The sequence below is a fragment of the Rhinolophus sinicus genome, chromosome X (assembly GCF_036562045.2).
Source record: "Rhinolophus sinicus isolate RSC01 chromosome X, ASM3656204v1, whole genome shotgun sequence".
NCBI classification, from domain to species: Eukaryota; Metazoa; Chordata; class Mammalia; order Chiroptera; family Rhinolophidae; genus Rhinolophus; species Rhinolophus sinicus.
In genome coordinates this window covers 9,461,802-9,480,937 of record NC_133768.1, presented here as the reverse complement: position 1 = coordinate 9,480,937, position 19,136 = coordinate 9,461,802, and the positions used below count along the sequence as shown (strand labels likewise).

The following is a 19,136-nucleotide window of genomic DNA, read 5'->3' as shown; positions in this document are numbered from 1 at the left end:
CTTTTTTTTCCCATCAAGAAAAATCCTTGCCTGGTTTTTACAGCCTACTGAACAAATGAGGAAAATGAGGGGATAGTTGACCTGCCAGATTCACAGGAAGAGTGATAGTAAATTCTGATGACACAAGCTAAAGTACGCTTTCCATGTCTTTTAGCATTCAAATACTAATGCACATGAATTAATTCTCTATGAATAGCATCAATGAAGGGACCTCCTTCATCTGTCATTTCCAGCAGGGAACAATGGATCTGGTGGGGAGGACAGCCAGACCGCAGAGGGACATGCAGTCCCTCTCTTGAAATCAAAGCTGTTCTTTATGAGTTAGCAGAAGGTGAAGACGGATACAACACTGTCAGGAAGGGGGACTCCTCTTCATAGATTTTCCTGTTTAATGAGTACCCTCAGGAGATAGGAGAGTGTCAGAGAGCAGCCTCATTTTTAATGTGGCATTTTATTGGGTTGAAGATGTTAATGAATCCCAGCCCTGAGACGCCTCTCTACCTTTCAGTGTGTACTTAAAATGCACCTCAGGCTTCTGGCGCCTTTGAGTTTAGTCTGATCTTTCTCTGTCCACACACACCCAACAAAAACTTCTCCTTCCCTAGCACAGCACTTCTTAAACTTCTTGGTCTCAGGACGCTTTTACCTGCTTGAGAATTGTTGGGGACCTCAAAGAGCTTTTGTTTATATGGCTTATATCTATTGATATTTACCATGATGGAAATAAAAACTGAGACATTAAAAAAAATACTTACAAATTCATTACAATAAACCCACCATATTGTAACATAAATAACATAGAAAATGTAACTATATTTTCACAAACAAGAAAAAATATTGAGAAGAGGGGCACTGTTTTCCATTTTCACAAATCTGTTGAATGCTTGGCTTACTAGCAGACAGCTGGGCCTCTCATCTCCGCTTCTATATTCAATCTCTTGTGAGATCACATATCAAGAAAATGCTACTGTATGCTTGTGACAGAACGAGAGTGAAAAGGACAGCTAACATCTTAGTATTATTATACCAATAGTTTTGATCTCGACCCCGTGATGGATCTGCCATACTCCCAGGGTCCCTAGATCACACTTTGAGAACCACTGCTCTAATATGTTTTTCATCAGGGTGTTAGCACAACATGGACCCCTGATAAATGACAACCTTATGGGCTCCAGAGACTATGTACTGGGGCTGAAGTCAGAGAAAAACTCTCTTAAAAGTGAAGTTTTGTTCTATGATTTCATGTTACCACTGTAAGGGAATTTAGTCTTTAAATCTGCGAGAAGCAGGCGGCGTTTGGGGGGTCTGGTCTCCCAGGCAGTCTCTGGCGAGCTGCTCTAACCTCTTTTCCCTCAGATTCCTCCTACCTAGGTCTGGTCTACTTTTTAGCCTCCATTTTCTTCTGAGAGTTTTCAAACTAGAAGAGTTTTTAAGCAGTGATTAACGAGTGACCTAGGAATAAAAGCAAATTTCCTTTTTAAGCCCCTTTTAATAAGGAAAACAGAACACTATTGTGCTTTAATCGTAGAAAGCCAAAGTACTTGATCAGTGTTCCCTTTGAAAGTTCCCCCGCCTTGCATCTCAATTATATTGAGCAACTAACTTCACATGTTGGATTTGGTACTACCTTAAATATTAGATACCGATGGGAGTGAGTCAAATTTTGAACAACTTTTCATATTTCATGTAGAAAGTGAATAGTCAGCTACTCATTGCTAGCAAGTGCTAAAGCAGTCGTTCTCAAATGGCAATTTTGCCCCCTAGGGTACATTTGGCAATGTCTGTGGATATTTCTGATCATCACAACTGGGGTTGGGGGGTGCTACTGGCATCTAGTGGGTAGAGACCAGGGATGCTGCTAGACATCCCACAGTGCATAGGACAGCGCCCCGATAACAAGCAACTGACCTCAAATATCCATAGTGCCACAGTTGACAAGCCTTGCAACAAAGAATGACTTTTTCTTTAATTTTCCCCTTAGAACGTGGGCATGTCTTTTTCAAAAGGCAGCATTTATTCTGCTTTCTTAAGTGGGAATTTAATCACTTCTCCTTCAATCATATCTTTTAAAAAGAGTTTTTAGAACCCTAACATAATTACCTTAATATGTTTATAATAAGATTTGAAAGTGGTTGAGTGCATTCTAAGCTCAGTTTAACATATGTCACTTGAAAACAGGGTTATCTCACAGTTATCTGGGAGATAATAGGTTAAGCTAAGCTTGAGAAAAATAAGAGTAAACCAAACCGGGCTATTCTTGTTGCTGCAAGAATTACCAGAGGTTTTAAAAGTTTAGAACATACTGCAACCCCCCCAAAGAGGTATACAATACATGATATTTGGGGAGCAGGGGCTCCTTTCTTCAGGGAGACATTTGGCAGGACTAGCTGAGGAACAACACACGTGGAAAAACTCTTTTTAAAACAGGGTGAGGAATTTCAGAATTTTATATGTGTGAAATGAAAACCCAATGAATCTTGTTAATTTTTTTCTTGCTATTTTCTTTAATTTAGAGAATATTCCCTTTGTTTAAAAGAAATAAAATCACTATTATTTTATGTCAATGTTCACTACTGACCACACAAAAGGACCCTTTCTGCTTTGTAAATGACATAAATATTTAACCACTATGTTGTACACCTGAAACTAATATAAAATAGTGACTGTCAACTGTAAATGAAAAAGAAAAAGAAAAAAAAAACATTTGTCTTTCTAAGGCAGAAAGGAAAAAGCTATCCTAAAATCATAATAAATCATAACAGTCTGAAGTCATTAAAAAAAAAAAGCAAATTAGAGCTTCGGCGACCTCATGATTAACAGACCACAGCTTTAGAGCTGGGAAATTTGCAATCAAGGGAACAATAGTAATTAGGCAACTCCTTTTCAGAGTTCTCCAAATCTGAGAATATGTATCATACCATCATTCAGATGGCGATGAGTCAGGCATAGATGCTTCGCTGAAAGGGTAAGAAAGCGAGGGCCCTGAGCCTCTAATTGAGCATTCCAGAAAAGCCAGAAGATGGCCTGATTATTGGCAATTACAGAGTGGAATTAAAATGTACAATTATGGGACAGAATGACTGTTCTGAGCTGTACTCTCCAATCACTAAGACACAGTTCATCAAGACAGAAAGCCTGAAATGGCTCCTGGGAAGAAGGAGAGTCAGGCAGGAAATGGGAAGGGGAAAGCCACCCTTGTTTAGTTCCCATTAAGCCATTGCCACGTTCAACATCATTTAAATGCACTTTAAAAAATTATGCACAGCCCAGACTTTGTTTAGTGTCCCAAATGTTAAAAATTTTAAAAATTGCTGTCATAGCAACACCTATCAGCAATAAATATGTTTTAATAGCATAGAGATGTTTTATATGCCAGTTAATAAGGGTTTTCTTGTGATCATTTGTGTAGTTTTCATTTAATTATTGCACAGGCATGCCTGGCTGGAGAGTGAATTATTCATTGTGGGAGAAGAGAGCTCCATAGTTCAATAAATCAAGGCCAGGCTTACCGTTGGGTAAAAAATCTTGACCTCAAAGTTGCAGTTTGGATGCAGATTACTTAGAGACATTTAAAGCAAAAGCTGTGTTTATGTTTATTTACCAAGATAGCAGCACTTCCTGTTTTGTACTGCGGTGCTGGGGAAAAAAGCTTGGAGAGAGGGGAGTTGTGCCTTTTTGAGGAGATTACACACCAGATGCTGCCCTAAGGCACTGGAGGAAAAGGCAGTGGATTTACTGGGAGACGCCCTGGGCTAAAATTGCAGCCTTGCCTAGGGCAAGTGGCTTCATCTCCTGGCAACTCGGGAAATTTCTATGTACCCAGATGAGAGTACATGGAAATTGGCCAACTACAAGTGCTATTCGATTTTTCAAAATCACACAGAAGATGAGTATAATGCAAACACTCAAACCGAGGGAAACTGAAGAAATTGAAAAGTACTCGCTGCATACTGTGTCCCACAAGTAAGCTCCTTTTGAAAAGACACCTGATTTGAACCTAAGGCAGCTCAGAGAAGGAGCAAATCCACAGAACTCCCTAGCAGTTGCTGGATTTAGATGAGGAAAGGAAAGGGCATGGTGTGGGGAGGGGAGGAGAGAGAGACTACTTGATACAACTTAGTTGGAGGAATTCTTTGGAATGCAAACAATGGAGGTAGTGTGATAACACTTTCCCTCTCTGTTAAGGGTGGGAGAGTAGGGGTGACTCTAAGACTGAATCAGCTGCCCTCCCTAGCCGAGGGACAGGATCCTCTGTGCATTCCTTCACTGTCTTTTCCACTGGGGCAGGGAAGAGCTGTGGAGACAAGGCTGCCAAGAGGAGTCCCAGTGAGGGCCAGAAGAGGTACTGGGGGGCCCAGGGTCTCTTGCTGGATGGGTGAGCTGGGCAAGAGAGAAAGTGCTTCTAATGGGCCCTGCAAGCAGTTAGGAACAGGCCTGTCCATGGAGGGAGGCTCTGAAGGCCAAGGTCAGGTGAGGAAAAATGGCCCAGAGACACAAAGTTAGGAAAAAAAACAGAAACGCCACATTACAAGCTGTTGGAGAACACTTAGCCATTGGGGATGTGAAATGGGACCCAGAAATGGGCTAGGAGGGAGACTCCTGCAGGAAAAAACAACCAGCTTTGAAACCACCCAAGCCTGGATTGCAATCCCACCAACTGGCTATTGTGAAGTTCCTTAACATTTCAGCACCTCAGTTTCTCATCTGCAAAATGGGGATAATACCTACCTCACAGGGTTATGATGAGGATTCAACTCAGGTAAATTAATGCAAAGCTCCTCAGACAAGCCCTAACATAAAGTAGGTGCTCAATTATTATAATTGCAGTGGGTCGAGTTTAAACAGTACTGGTGATGTTATAAAATTTGACAAGTTTTACCTAATTTTTCTCTCCCTAAATATTCTCCCCTTTCAGCCATTAAAAAATGAAACTATTTTCATTCCTTTTTCCTCAAATTCATTCAAAGACATGATGAGTGCAGTATTATTCCTATAAGATGAAACAGTAGAGGTCTTGGGGGTCAGGAGGTCAGATTCTCCCTGAGTTTTACATTCCCCCTGTTGTGGAGCTGGACAGTTACTGGACTTTACTTATATTTCTTTGTTTTCTCAGCTGAGATTTATGGTGACCTTTAAAAGAGTCTAGGACTGTAAAATGCCAAGCAGGAGCTTGGCACAGAGTAGGCATTTAGGAAATGGTTTTGGCTTCCTCCATTTATTGGGAGATCATACATATGTAGTTGTCACATTAACTGCCCTCAGATTCTCAATCAACCAAAGGCAATAAAGAAATCCCAGAAGCGAGGGTGGACGTGGCTCAGAACTGACAGGTAGGTTCTCCGTCACTCTGCCCCTGGGTACAGTGATGACGGACCTCTCTTGTCTTTCTTGGGTCTTACTCTCCTCGAAATCAGGAAAATATAGAGCACACATGTTCATGAACACCTCTAGATCATTGAAAAATAGGTTGGGGTGGGGGGACGAATGGTGCTTCAGTGTAAAATTATGCATTGCCCAGAACACACCCTTCCTGGTTATCTGATTCGGATTTGGTGGGAGCTAGTTTACAGCTTTGTATATTGGGGCTGACAACAATGCAAAACCATTTTTATCCACAGATAGATGTGCAAATTCTATCCCATCCCGGGAGCAGGTTCTATTGATTTTCCTCCCCCACAATGGAAGCCAAGTATGACTCCATTTGCACGTTCATTTCAGTATCCTGATCTATACACGCGTCCTTTCTTTGGATTCTCTAGAGTGGTCATAACATCATAGCAATTTCCTCATTAATGAGTTAAGCAAAATCTGCCATGGGTTCCTTTTATACCTGTATTAGAGTCATGATTTTACCTTGTTTTGAAAATTATATTTTAATGGGTATTTATTAAGTAACTACTGTATGCCTAAATGCTGTACCAGGGACTGTTGTAGGTACATGAATACGTTAGGTTAGTTCCTGAACTTAAGACATCTACCTCCAGAGTGAACCTGGGACCCCCATAATAGGGGCTTCTCCTTTCCTTGACCTATTGCTTAACAATAGATCACCCCCTGTGGCTAGAGCTAGGAAAGTCCCCAGTCCCACCCAGTTCCCTGTTTTAGAAAATTACCCTGATGATTAATACCCTTAGGTTTATTGATCACAATCTCAATGGTCTACCAGGCTACTCCCATCATTGTTCCTGGGTTGTTGATTGCCAGAGGGAAGCCTCCATGCCGACCCACTCCCCCCACCCCCCATCACGTAGCCTTTAGAAGAACTCCTAGATTTTTCTCTTAAATACCCCTAGCCGGCCTGGGTCTGAGACTGTTGAGGCAGTTTTTGGAGGTGTTAACCGGCTGCCTTCTCAGACCACCAGTGCTCTGATAATAAACGCTTATTCTATGACCCAACTCCTGCGTGGGTCTATTGGCTGAGCGGTGCAGGCAGCACGAGCCCCAGACTCGGTTGGCCTATGGTTTCAAACCCTCCAAAGCAATTTCTAAAATTTCTCTGGTTTAGGCACATTTACTAGTGCTCAGTTCTTTTCAGTGACATCTTCTTTTGGTTTTAAATTAAATTCCTATGTCACTAGAGCAAGAGAAAAAAATCTAAATTTAATGATGTTATTCTACAAATGCAAACTCCGAATAAAAGCTAACAGTAGCAAACATAAAATTAGGAGTATGTTTTTTTTAAATTATTTTTTCAAGTTTCCCGCTGAATTTCTTACAGGGTTTGAAGAGTAGGCAAAAAAATACTGTTCTGCCACTAATATAGGTGAATAGAATCACTCCCATTTTGCCGATTGATAAACTGAGCCATAGAGAAGAAACTAACTTAATGCCTAGAATCAAGAGAGACATTTTAAACTCAGAGTCTTCTGATTTCCAGCTTAAAAGCATTTTAACACAACCTTGTATTAGCATAACTAGTTTTCTTTACTGCCATTTACTTTACTTAAATTTTCACTTGAAATATTCTGACATTTCACTCTCGAGTAAAATGTTTGGTATTTGAAATGCAGATGTGATTTTGTAGACCAGGTAACTCTGAAATGTCCATCATCCTTGTAGCTGAGCCAATATTGACTAGTCTGAGTCATAGACTAGGCATCAAGTGATTCCATACTTGTTACTGGTTCATTTATAATCCTAGACCAGCTTCTAAAACGATGGAAGTAAAATATGCTTTAAGAGAAATACTCAAATACTATAGAAGACTATAAAATGGAAAATATGGATCTTGCCCGAATTCCCCCAATTCTAGGCCCACTGCCCAGAAGATGAGTGTTAACCATTTCTAGTGTATACTTAAAGAAATATTTTAATGATATCTGTGATTTTAAAATCATTTAAAAATCACATACAATGGAATTCTATGTAGCATTTTAAAAGAATGAGAGAGGGATGTGGAAAACTCTTTATTAACTGAGTAAACAAGAAATTAATAAAGCCTTTTTATTAATCATATGTATTGCAAATATTTACCCAGTTGGCCTTTTAAATTTGCTTTGGTATTTGAGTGTTAATCTACTTAAACGTTAAAACAATTATTGTTAATCGCAATACTTATTGCCAGCTTTGGGTTTATAAAGTATGACAAGTCTCTTAGATAAATAAAGCATGCTGGAAAATGATTTGAACTACAGAACTAAAAGTTAAAAGACTTTGAAATGCAAGGAATTACAATACCATATAGTATCTTTCTGTACCGCTGTCATTCTAGTTGCTGTACATTGATGTGGTTATCTCAAACTTTCCCTCCAGCTAATATTTCCTTGCCAAGGAAAATGAAGTGTGTGTACAGACTCAAGGCTATTTTTTTGAAAGCACCGAGAACGGATGGCCTCTGGAGGGCAGCAAAGAGGCCTCTCCATTTTGTGGCTGTTATTAGATTTCTTTTTTAGACAGTCTGTCTAGAAATGGTGTTAACTCTTTAAATACACATAATTGGGCCATTCTGTAAACAGTCAAGTGTATTCAGACAGTATTATAAATTGCGACTATCTGTTGGTTCACAAGCCATAGAGGAAAAAGTCCAGTGTCTTCCGTGTAGCAAAGTAGCCCCTCACTACGATTCCAGGTCACCCATCCCAGCACGGGGAACACCTACCCGTCTTGGGCCTGATCAACCATGCCATTCCCTCTTTTCCCAAAGTCCTGACTTATCTATAGAGAGTAAACTCCTGCTCGTCATGCAAGTGTCACCTACTCAACCTTCGCCATTCTTACTCATTTCTCTAGGTCAGCACTGGCCACACTGTGTTGCGATTATTTTCTTATATGTTGCTTCCCTCCCTGTGATAGTAATCTCTTCAGTGTAGCGTCCATCAGTTTCTTCATTTTTCAGCCCTACCAGCTCTCCCGTGGTAGCCCCTAAGTGTTTAAGGAATGGCTGAGTGCATGCATGCATGAATGAATGGTTAGAGAGAGCTGAAGATTTTAGGGGTTTTTGTTAGAAAAATCAATTCCATGTCACCGAAACATTACAAAGGGACAGATATTTCACTTCAAATGAAACCCTTATCTTAAATCCAAATGGCTGTCGGACAACCAGCAGTGGAGGGCTCCTGGAAAACGAATTTTGTGCAAGTCTGTTGCCCTTGCAGCCTGAGATACTAGAAGCTCACCTTCCTCAGAAACCCGGAACAGTAAGAATACAGTCACTTACCAGAGGAACTCTGACAATAGCAATCACAAGCTGTTCAAAATGTGGCAGTGCATGACAGAAACTAGCTGAGGGAGGAGAATTCAGTGGAGGAAAATAATGTGCTTCCTTTTCAAAACAGGACAAGGAGGAAACTGTATAATACCTTACCTATCTTTGGGTAAGAATACACCCAAGTGGAATGAAAGAAATTAGCATTAATTCCTATTTCTTATCACTGAACTTTGGGTTGTAACCAAGATAAGAAGAATGTACGCTTACATTGCAAGTGAGAAAAGAAAGGTGGCTACATATTTATATAATTCAAGAAGTGATGTAAAATAATACTGAATGTCAACTGTCATTGAAAAAACTAAAGTAATTTAAAAAGAAAAGAAAAGAAAGGTGGCTTTCTCACCACTAAGAGCTGACTGTGAGGGCCAGTTTGGTGTGTGATTTTGGGGAAACAGTATTTTTTGCTCCTTTCTAAATGATCCCCAAATAGTTCTCAAACAAAAGTATTCACCAAAGAGTCATAGTTCCTAAATCCAAAGAACGCTGGACAGTTATTAAAATCTCCTACGTAAAAAAATCCCACCCTTCCACCTCAAGAGAAAGGTGAAATAAAGGCTTCTGATAAATAATTTCTTATCCATTTTCATCTCCTTCAAGTTTTAGAAATTTAAGACAGCTCATTTTAGTGCTCATTTTTCCTTTTTTTTAATTTCATGGGAAAATATTTATTTTTCCTTCATTTCATTTCTGTCAGCTTGATGAAAATAATCACACACTAAAAATCCATGCGCTAATATAATGACATTGCATTGCTTATGATATTATGAAGTGAACTCTTTTTGTAAGAACAATGGGAGCATACTAATATTGAATATTCAGGAGGCAGTCAGGGTGGTAAGACTAGAAATCATATACAGAACACAAAATGCATGGTATCAAGAATTTGAAACTCATTTGGAAGATCTGAGTCTTCCCTCGGGTGGGCTGAAGGTTGGGGGTGGTCTGGGAGAAGCCGATTCCAATTGGAACACTCTCGTGGAGCGGGTGAAGCCAGTTACAAACCTTTTTCTGCACTGACTGCAATTAATTTCCTTCAGTTTTCAAGGGACTATTATATTCACATTATCCCTTACTGACTTACAATTCGGTTCTATAGTCAGCGACATTCTGTGGAAGATGCTGAGTCGTGCCACAGAAGAAAGGCTTACAGGCTTCATGCCCCGCCTTTTAGGCTTTCAGGATCTCTGACTCTGTTGATGCCCCCTACCTTTGGAGCTGTTTCCTAGACCTTCCAGTTCATACCACATCATTACTGCCTCCAATTTCTTAATGCCCTGCCTCTGGAAAGATTAATATAATGAAGGAAATGGTTTCAGAATTAATGGGTTAAAGCTTCACCCCATCATTTTAATATGTTTTTTATTTCGAAAAAAGTTTGGATTTGTAGAAAAGTTACAGTCATAGCACAGAGAGTTCCTGTTTCCCCCTCACCCAGTTTCCCCCATTGTCACCACTAAGAAACTAACAGTGGTACCTTATTATTAACTAAACTCCAGACGTTATTTGGATTTCATCAGTTTTTCCATGAATGTCCTTTTTCTGGTACAGGTGTCAGGGTGCCACACTGCCCTCAGCTGTCAATGTCTTGTTAGTCTCTGGTCAGTAACAGTTGCTGTATTATACATACACTATATTAAATATCGTGCCTATTTAACGTTTACTTTGGGTTATAATGCAATACTACACTATTATTTTGTTGCTCGAATTTTCCAGGTTTGGTCATTGGCCATCCTTTCGGGTTGGCTTCTGTGTCCCTTTGATGTTTTTGTTTGTTTTTTAACATTTCCTTACTTCCTAGCACTACAAGATGCCATAGGCATGTATTTTTCCTGTCCTGGTCCCCAAGTCAGCCATTTCTCCAAGGAGCACTGCTTTCTCTCCTTGGAGAATGTTAGAACTCTTTCAGTTTAATAGGGGCATTAATAGGAGTCATGTGCCTTCACCTGAGTGTGGATCCTACTTATTGATTCCAAGTACAATGACTTATTGAGTATAGAACACTCATTTATTATACTTCATAAGTACCACCTTAGTAAAATGAAACCTGGAATTGTGAAACTGTAGGTGTTGAGATAAGAGTCTGTCTTTTAGGGGAAAATGTTGCACTTACAGAGCATCGATACTTAGAACTAAACAGTGTCTTTACGCAAAAACACATGGCTGAAGAATTCCTTTTTGCCAGACAGAATAAACTCTACCAGCCCATATTCCATCATTTGTCATTATTTTCCCATAAAATAGAAATCTGAGCCATTTAAATTTAAAAAAACTATCATCTAATCCATCTGTGGTTATGGCAATGTTTAAAGAAGCACACATACCCCAATCTGGAAGGTAAGTCCCATATAAAGCAAGTGTGATGCTCAGACAACACAGTATCACACAACAATCACCTCGAAGACATACTATTAGGTTGGGGCAAAAGTAATTGCGGTTTTTGCAATTATTTTTAACCTTTTAAACCACAATTACTTTTGCACCAACCTAATATTACTATAACTCAATTCCTAACCATGTCTAACATTACTTAAATACAATATGTAGTTTACAGCAGGGGCTCTCAACCCAATTGCAGGGACACAATGGAGTCAGAATTATTTAGTAAGTATTCCAGACAAATCAGCATTTAGGGGAAAGCCAAGTTCCCCAGGATTTCTATTGGGTAGCTCAAGAAACAATGCTCCATGAATATTTTCATGTTTCTGCATGGCCAGGGCTTCCTAAGAAAACAGCACTGGCACCTGGGTTAAAGGATGACTGAATCACCTGACAGATTGAGCCCTTGGCAGTTATACTTGTATAGTCTTATAGCTCCCTGGAGTCCTGTGTTTACACTCCAGGGTGGTGAAGCAGAGAACTTCCCCTCTACTCTCCAGAGAGGATTTGTATACCTTTCAGACCAATGTCATCCTCTCTTTCTCCAGAGGGGACGATGAATAAATGTGCCAGCACTTTCTATATAAGCTCTGGGTTTCATAATTCTAGAGTTCCTTGCTTATGGTGCAAAACCTCTGCACACAGGTAGGTATATCTGGCTTTCACTGAATTTCCCTGGAAGGAATTGGGGCTTTGGCAAAAGCTTCTCTGTGAATATATAGTCTGTCCTGAACCAGAGGTCGTGTGTGTGTACATGTGCGTGTGTGTAGACACACTTATAACCCTATAACTGGGAAGGCTGATTTGTCAGCTAGAGAGTAACAACATTTCAGATCCTTCACAATCTCAGACTCAACACTGAGAACCAATACCCCATGGAAACCAGGGCTGTGTTTCCATAGGCACCCATTGGTTTGGTGATACCTGTTGTTTTTGGCACATATTCCCCCACTGATTTCTCTGTGCCCATCCTGCAAATGTTGCTAAAATATTTTGATCATCACCCCTGGTGAGAAGCACCAAACATACTAAGCTCCAAGGTATCATTTGGGAAAAATGTCTTTACCTTTTTGCCTGCAAATAAAAAATAGACCAAGATCTACTTCTGCCCAGACAAGTCTCATGACAGGTTTTAGCCAAATCTGTTTTTTTAGTGATGTTTCACTGTGGGTCCCAGCATGCAAGGCAGTTCACAGAGCGTGTGTTTATGTGAATTTTCAACTCAATTTCCTGTCCTTCATTTCGTTTCCTCTCTCAACTAACACCATCTGAAAAGAAGAAGCAATTAATCATAACGCTTTGTACTTCTTTTGCACATGTTTTCCTCCCAAGGAGCTAAAGTGACTTCACACTGAGTTCCTCAAAGATGGAGAAAGAAGTCTCTGAGGTAAGTAGACTACAAGTATTTTCATAATTGTTCAGATGAGGGAAATGAGACCAGAGATATGTTCACCTATGGCCAGTACCAGAAAGGAACAATCTGGGTAAATTTCCTGGATATCACAGCACAGAATATTCAAAGGGGTTGACTATATCATCTCAGACACTACCTTTCTTTGTAAAACAGTAAGAGGAAGTTCACATAAAAAGACAGAACCTTAAGAAAATAATATTTTCAAGTTATAGAAAGAATAATTTAATTTCAAACCTCTCTAGGGAATTACCAGCCCTCCCCCAACCCCTACACAGGTTCATCCAAGGCAGGTTTTTAGGCCTAAATCGTGAATATTAGACTAATGGATATTAAACTAATGGAAAATGAAGTGGAATCCCTTGAACAAATTTGTTTAGTGAGACGACTGTTAGAACTATACTTTGTGTGGGAGCGTCTACTGGGAAAGAGACACTCTCTTGCTTCCAGTCCCAAAGCTTGCAAGATATAAGCCTGAGACGGATGGTGGTCAAGAGAACCTACCCGGAAATGAAGCCAGCCTGGAGGAAAATGGAAAGCGTCTGCCTGAGTCCTGATAATATCATTGGAGCTCTCCACCTGGATATGAGCCAACAAAGCCCTCTTTGTTCTCAAACCAGTTTGAGTTGCAGTTTCTGTCACCTGCAATCAAAAGTTTTGAGTAACAAAACTATGTTTCAGGGTTGCTGGGAGAATGGAATTAACATAATGTCTGGAACAGATAACGATCAGCTGTTATAATTAAAATGATCCTTTCTTCAAACTGCTACAATACTTTGCCAATCATCTATATTGGTATGTATCACACACTACTTTATATAGTTAATTTACGTTTACGATAACTAGATTTTGAGCTTTTTGAGAACAAAGGTTATTTTAAAATATTCTGTAGGACCTAGAATAGTGTATTGCATAAAATAGATATATTCATAAATATGTCAATATGATTGTGTCAAAAATATCACGTGAATTGATTGCTCATTTAGGACCCAGCAGGAAAATTAAATATAGATAAGTGTGTTTACAATATATAATATCACTTCACAGTGGCAGAAAATTCTCTGAGCTGAAATACAAGATTTTTGAAGTTTGTAATTTATTATGATTTGTAGCTGAGGAAGTTTTCTAGGGAATATACATCAAAGGGGAACATGGGATTCAGTGGGAAAATATTTTTAATCTATTTATGTATTTTTAAAAAACTGTTTTGATCATGAATAATATACTGAATGTTTTCAGTCTTCCATTGATTGAAAAAGTAGAAATATCTGAAGAGATTTTTGGACATTTCAGCTTATTGATTTTCTCAAGGCCCATGAAAAGTAAAAGTAGATAAGTAATATTCACAATTTCCATTTGACTGAGAAATTAGTGTCAGAACTGCTAAACAAGATAATGAAAGATGCAAACACTAGGGCGAATTCCTACTCTCAGACGCTGGAAAGTGGCAAAAAATATATGAGGTTGGACAATAAAGTTCGCGAACTTACTCTAGAAAAAGTGCTACATACCTCATTGCTGAATATCACTATGGTCACCTTCAAAGTACTCCCCTTGGGAAGCTATGCACCAACGCCAGTGCCTAGTCCACCCTTCAAAGCAATTTTGGGACTCTTTTTCTGGAATGGTCCTCAGAGCTGTCGTCGTATTACCCTTGATGTCCTGAATGTCATCAAAATGTCTTCCTTTCAATATTTCCTTTATCTTTGGGTAAAGAAAGATATCACTGGGGGCCAGATCAGGTGAGTAGGGAGGGTGTTCCAATAGTTATTTGTTTACTGGCTAAAAACTCCCTCACAGACAGTGCCATGTGAACTGGTGCACAGTCGTGATGCAAGAGCCATGAATTGTTGGCGAAAAGTTCAGATCGTTTTCGTCTTTTTCACGCAGCCTTTTCAGCACTTCCAAATAGTCAACTTCGTTACCTGTTTGTCCAGTTGGTACAGGTTCATAATGAATAATCCCCCGGATATCAAAAAGGTCAGCAACATTTTTGCAACAAGTTCGTGAACTTAATTGTCAGATCTCGTAGTACATACCAATTATTGTCCAGACACCTGTCATGTCAGACTTATAAAGATGCAGCAAGAATTTATGGAGATAGAGAAAGACAAATGCCATATGATCTCACTTACATGTGGAATCTAAAGAAAAGAATGAATGAATGAACTAATCAGAAACAGTATCAGAGACATAGAGGGAAAACTGAGGGTTGCTAGATGGGAGGGGGGTGGGGATAAGGGGAAGGTAAGGGGATTAGAAAGCACAATCGGTAACCACAAGATGGCCACGGGGACACGAAAGTCAATTTGGGGAATGTAATCAATAAGGTTGTAAAGATTTTGTAGGGTATCCAATGGACACTTGTCTTGTTAGGGAGACCACCTCAGGGATGATGTAGATGCCTGATCACTGCACTGTACACCTGAAGCTGAAGCTGAACAATAATGAATGTCAACCACAATTCTATACATATATATAGTTACAAGAAGTGGAGTACAGCATTAGGAATAGAGATAGTGGAAATGTAATGGCCGTATGCGAATGTCTGAGGGATAGTAGAGGGGAGAGGGGGGTTGTCACTGTGTGAGGGATATAAAAGATAAATGTCTATTACATTGCTTTGTATACCTGAAACTAATAACAATAAAAATAAAAAAGAATTATGGAGAATCACTGGACATAATAAACATACAGCTAATGAAACAATTTTTTTAGCTCCAAAATTTTATTTTCCTGTTTTGCTAGTATTTTCCAAAATGCATACCACTGTGTTTTTTTTTTTGCATTTTTAAAGAAATCATGCACTATTTAGACTTTTTTCTTAAAATTGAGTCATTGTTATGAACTCAAATTACTGTAAAGTCTACTCAATACCCCTCCTTCGAGGTTCCTCAGATGACTCTGGGTTTTTTGGGTCCCTTCTAAATTCTCTCTTGCCAACTTCCTCTTCCTGCTATCAATCCAGGTTGTCCATTTTGTATGTCCCTGGGTTCTCACACTCTGTTGTATGTGGTCTTGGCAACTGAGAGAAATGAACTTCAGATAAGAAAACAGAAGTATATATTCAAATATAGGTTTTGACAAGGGAAAAGCTATTAATTATGAAATCTCGGACCTTTATATTTAAAGGGAACAGTTCTTAACTATATGTATACTGCCTGATATTTTACTGTGAGAGTTAAATCAATATTTTCTTCAATGGCTCTTGAAAAATGTATCATGAATTATTACTAAATAAATCCTGTCACTTTCCAAACTCAATAAATCATCTCTTTGAATGCATTCTTTAATTGTAAAGCATTTGTTGAAGAAAATTCTTATTTTCTCTCTGAACTAAATCTTAGGTTGCCTGAACTGAAAATAGGGAGAACATATTGAAACTAGAGTAGACATTTTTGTTCTTTAGAGAACCAATTCTAATTTGAAGACGGCATCTTTCTCTTCCCTAAATTTACCATTTAAAATAATTGTTCAACCAATCAAGTCACAAGTCCCCCACACTACACATGTTTCTGTAACTAAATGTTTATTTGAGGAAGGTAGATTCTTTCTCAAATAACAGATGAAGACTTCTACACAGTGTACAGTCATGCCCTAATTAGAAAGTGCTTTGGCCTCATTTCTAAACCTCCCATATACTTGTTAACTCTTTACATTTTACCTAATGCTTTCTATTAGTAATTCTTTCCACTCCTCAAACATTTCTCTTCTGCTTTTGTTTTCTCAATGGCACGACTGATTTGCTAGAAGGTTTGTTTATTGCTGAGTCAATTAACCTATAAAACATTTCTCAACCTAAATCCAGCAGCATACAGGATGTACAGCCCAAATAAAGTTTCTGTACTTAAGAATTATCTTGGGAAATGAATGGGCAAATTTTGGCAGTTTGAAAATTGAAAATTTTGGCATTTAGCAGATTCCTCCTGGTTCAAATCTGGATGCCAGTATAAAATGCAAGCATAACACCGATTACAATCACACCATGCCCTGAACTTGCCCTTTTCATTCTTGGAGGTTATTTTAATGCTTTCCTTATTTGAATGTCCATTTAGTAACTAAGGCTGCTGTTCTGGGAACAACATTGCTTTTGCTTGGCCTTCTTATGTGTAAAGGAAAAAAATTCTGTGCTTGTTTTTCTCTGCCCTCTCCTATTTAAAACAAAATGACTTTTGAGAGAAGTTATCTATCATGCTCTAACAGACATCATTTAGCAAATACAATTTATATTTTAAAGGCACATCACTTCCTGAGGATATGTCTTAAGTTGAAAACACAAAATGTCTGGTTTTCACTGTGACCTTACAGTTGCAGAGACACATAATAAGCGTCGCTCTTGTTTCAGTTACAAAACAACAACTTTGGTCATCTAAATGTCTGCAGGCCGTTTTCTTTTCTTTTTCATTTTATCAAGGACTTAGGCATGACCCAATTCTTTTTCACTTACAAATAATGTACCTTCAACTTTGTTAAAGGGGAAAGCACACAACCGCTTTGCATGAGCAATCAACCGTATGCGGATCAAATGAAACATGTACAGGTTCACTGCAGCCCATAAAGAGATGTACAAGTGGTAGCTGTTAGTAGTACCCAGGAATGGCTTAGTTGGTGACTTTGGGGAAGAATGTGCAAAGTTTGATGTGCTCTTCATCTCTAACTGCACATGATGTGATGGCAAGAAACTGACTTCAGGCTTAGCATCAAGTCTTGTTTTTACCATATACTGTCTATATGACTTCAGTTGACTTCATCTCTCTGAGTCCATTGTCTCATTCCTAAAAAAGGTGCAAATGATGCTTAACCCAGAAGGTGGTGTTACAATTAAATGTGTTCACTGTATATTACAGAACTAGTTCCATAGAAGCCTTACAGTATCTACTTACTGTCTTCTCCTTCTAGTTCAGTCCCCTTCTGAACAGGTAAAACCCCTGGTTCATGAGACTGAAGGTGTAAAATTAACCAAAGAAAGGGGCCATTAGACTGAAGTGGTGCTAATGTTGTGGAGGCCTATGTAAGCAAACCAAAATCTAAACCTGTAAATGCCTCAAAGTTACAAAATCAAAATGCTAAGGACAGCAGCCAACTAGGCTTAAAGCTCCAGCCAATCAATAATGTCCTTTCTTTGCTTTCACATTTTTTTCTCTAAGTCTTTCCCTGGCTCTTGTCGGTAGAGCACTCCTAACCACTTCCCATTGGGTGCTGCCTGACTTGAACCAATTTTTGCTCAAATAAACTCTTAGAGTTTTTAATATGCCCCAGTTTACTTTTAACAAAGGGGAGCAGAATATGCCACCCCCAAAATATGCCTCTTTGGCATAAAGATTATTTTGAGCAGATTATTTTGAGAAATAGAAGACACAGGAGAATCTCTAAAAACAGCAGAAGTTACCCTTTTGTAAGAGACACATTTATAAGGGAAATCTCCATTTAAGGGGGTCTCTCTCTCTGTACCAGAAAGGGAAGGATAACTAAATCACAAACTCTAATCAACAAACAGGATTAAATCTGCATAACAAACCTGACCCTTGTTTACTGTGCTTTTCCTGGTAACTTCCTATAATTAACCTCCCCCACCCCTTCTCCCAACATCTTTAGCTGGAGATGGTATTTAACGTGGTGGCTTGGGCCATTTTGGGGAGTTACTCAGTTTTCCTGGGTCTCTCCCGGTATATAGGAGGGATGCATATTTTTAAACTTCTGTTTGTTTTTCTCCTGCTAATCTGTCTTTTATTGCAGGGAGGTCTCAGCCAAGAACCTAGAAGGGTAAAGGTAAAATTATTTTTCCACCCCTACCAGAGGAATGCTGCTGAGTCCATCAGTTTACCTTAAGCCACACCACACCCTATTTTTTCCAATATATTTCAATTTGGTTTTTAAGTTCAGTAAAAGGAGTGATATATATTTTATTGAATTTATATATTCAACCTCAAAAAATAAATAAAATTATAATGAAGTCTCATGACATCCATAACACCATAAAAGTCAATTTAAATAAAAAAGCAGGGGGTAAAAAGAGCTTTTAAGTTGTGTAGACTGACAAACATAGACAAGACACAAAGGGCCTGAAATCCACCCTGACATGCTAAGATTCACCAGTTATGGGGCAGCTGAAGGTGAAGGGGAAGCTCATTCACAGGATGAGAATATGATAGATTTCGATCCCTTTTCACCTCAAATCAAGAAGTCATGAGATACAATTGTTAAAGGAAAGAGGAAAAGTAATGAGAAAAAGGGGGAAGAGGATGGGAGATATTTTGGATGTAGCTGTGGTGTTGGAGAAAAAGTTGGCCTTTGGGGAGATAAAGCAGAGCACCCCTTATCAGAGAACGGGGTGGCTGGACACCCACAGCCACAGGGAGCAGGGTCTTTCCGACTCTCTTGACTGACACTCCCATGAACACAAGAAGAAATATATTTTCCTTTCTGACCTACCATGCAAATATACACATTTATTTACCATGAAAAAAAAGTCTTCCAAAACAATATTTATACTATGCACAATGTACTCTATTTTCATCTAGGTTGTATTTTTAAATGCTGGTAGTGACTTATTGAATTGATTTCTTGAGTCATTAATAGATCATGGCTACTATTTGAAAACAGTGACCTAGACAGCCTTTGGAAATCTTCTTTTGCATACGA

At 38.9% G+C, this 19,136-nt stretch overlaps 1 protein-coding gene and 1 long non-coding RNA gene across 7 annotated transcripts in view; one reads left to right on the top strand and one right to left on the bottom strand.

Moving 5' to 3' along the window:
* FRMPD4 (FERM and PDZ domain containing 4) overlaps positions 1-19,136 on the bottom strand; it is a 768,746-nt gene that overhangs the window by 128,234 nt on the left and 621,376 nt on the right. The gene's annotated exons all lie outside the window — the stretch shown is intronic.
* LOC141569629 (uncharacterized) lies at positions 12,293-13,257 on the top strand. Its single transcript, XR_012493342.1, has 2 exons — positions 12,293-12,470; positions 12,945-13,257. It is a non-coding gene; the product is annotated as an uncharacterized LOC141569629 (long non-coding RNA).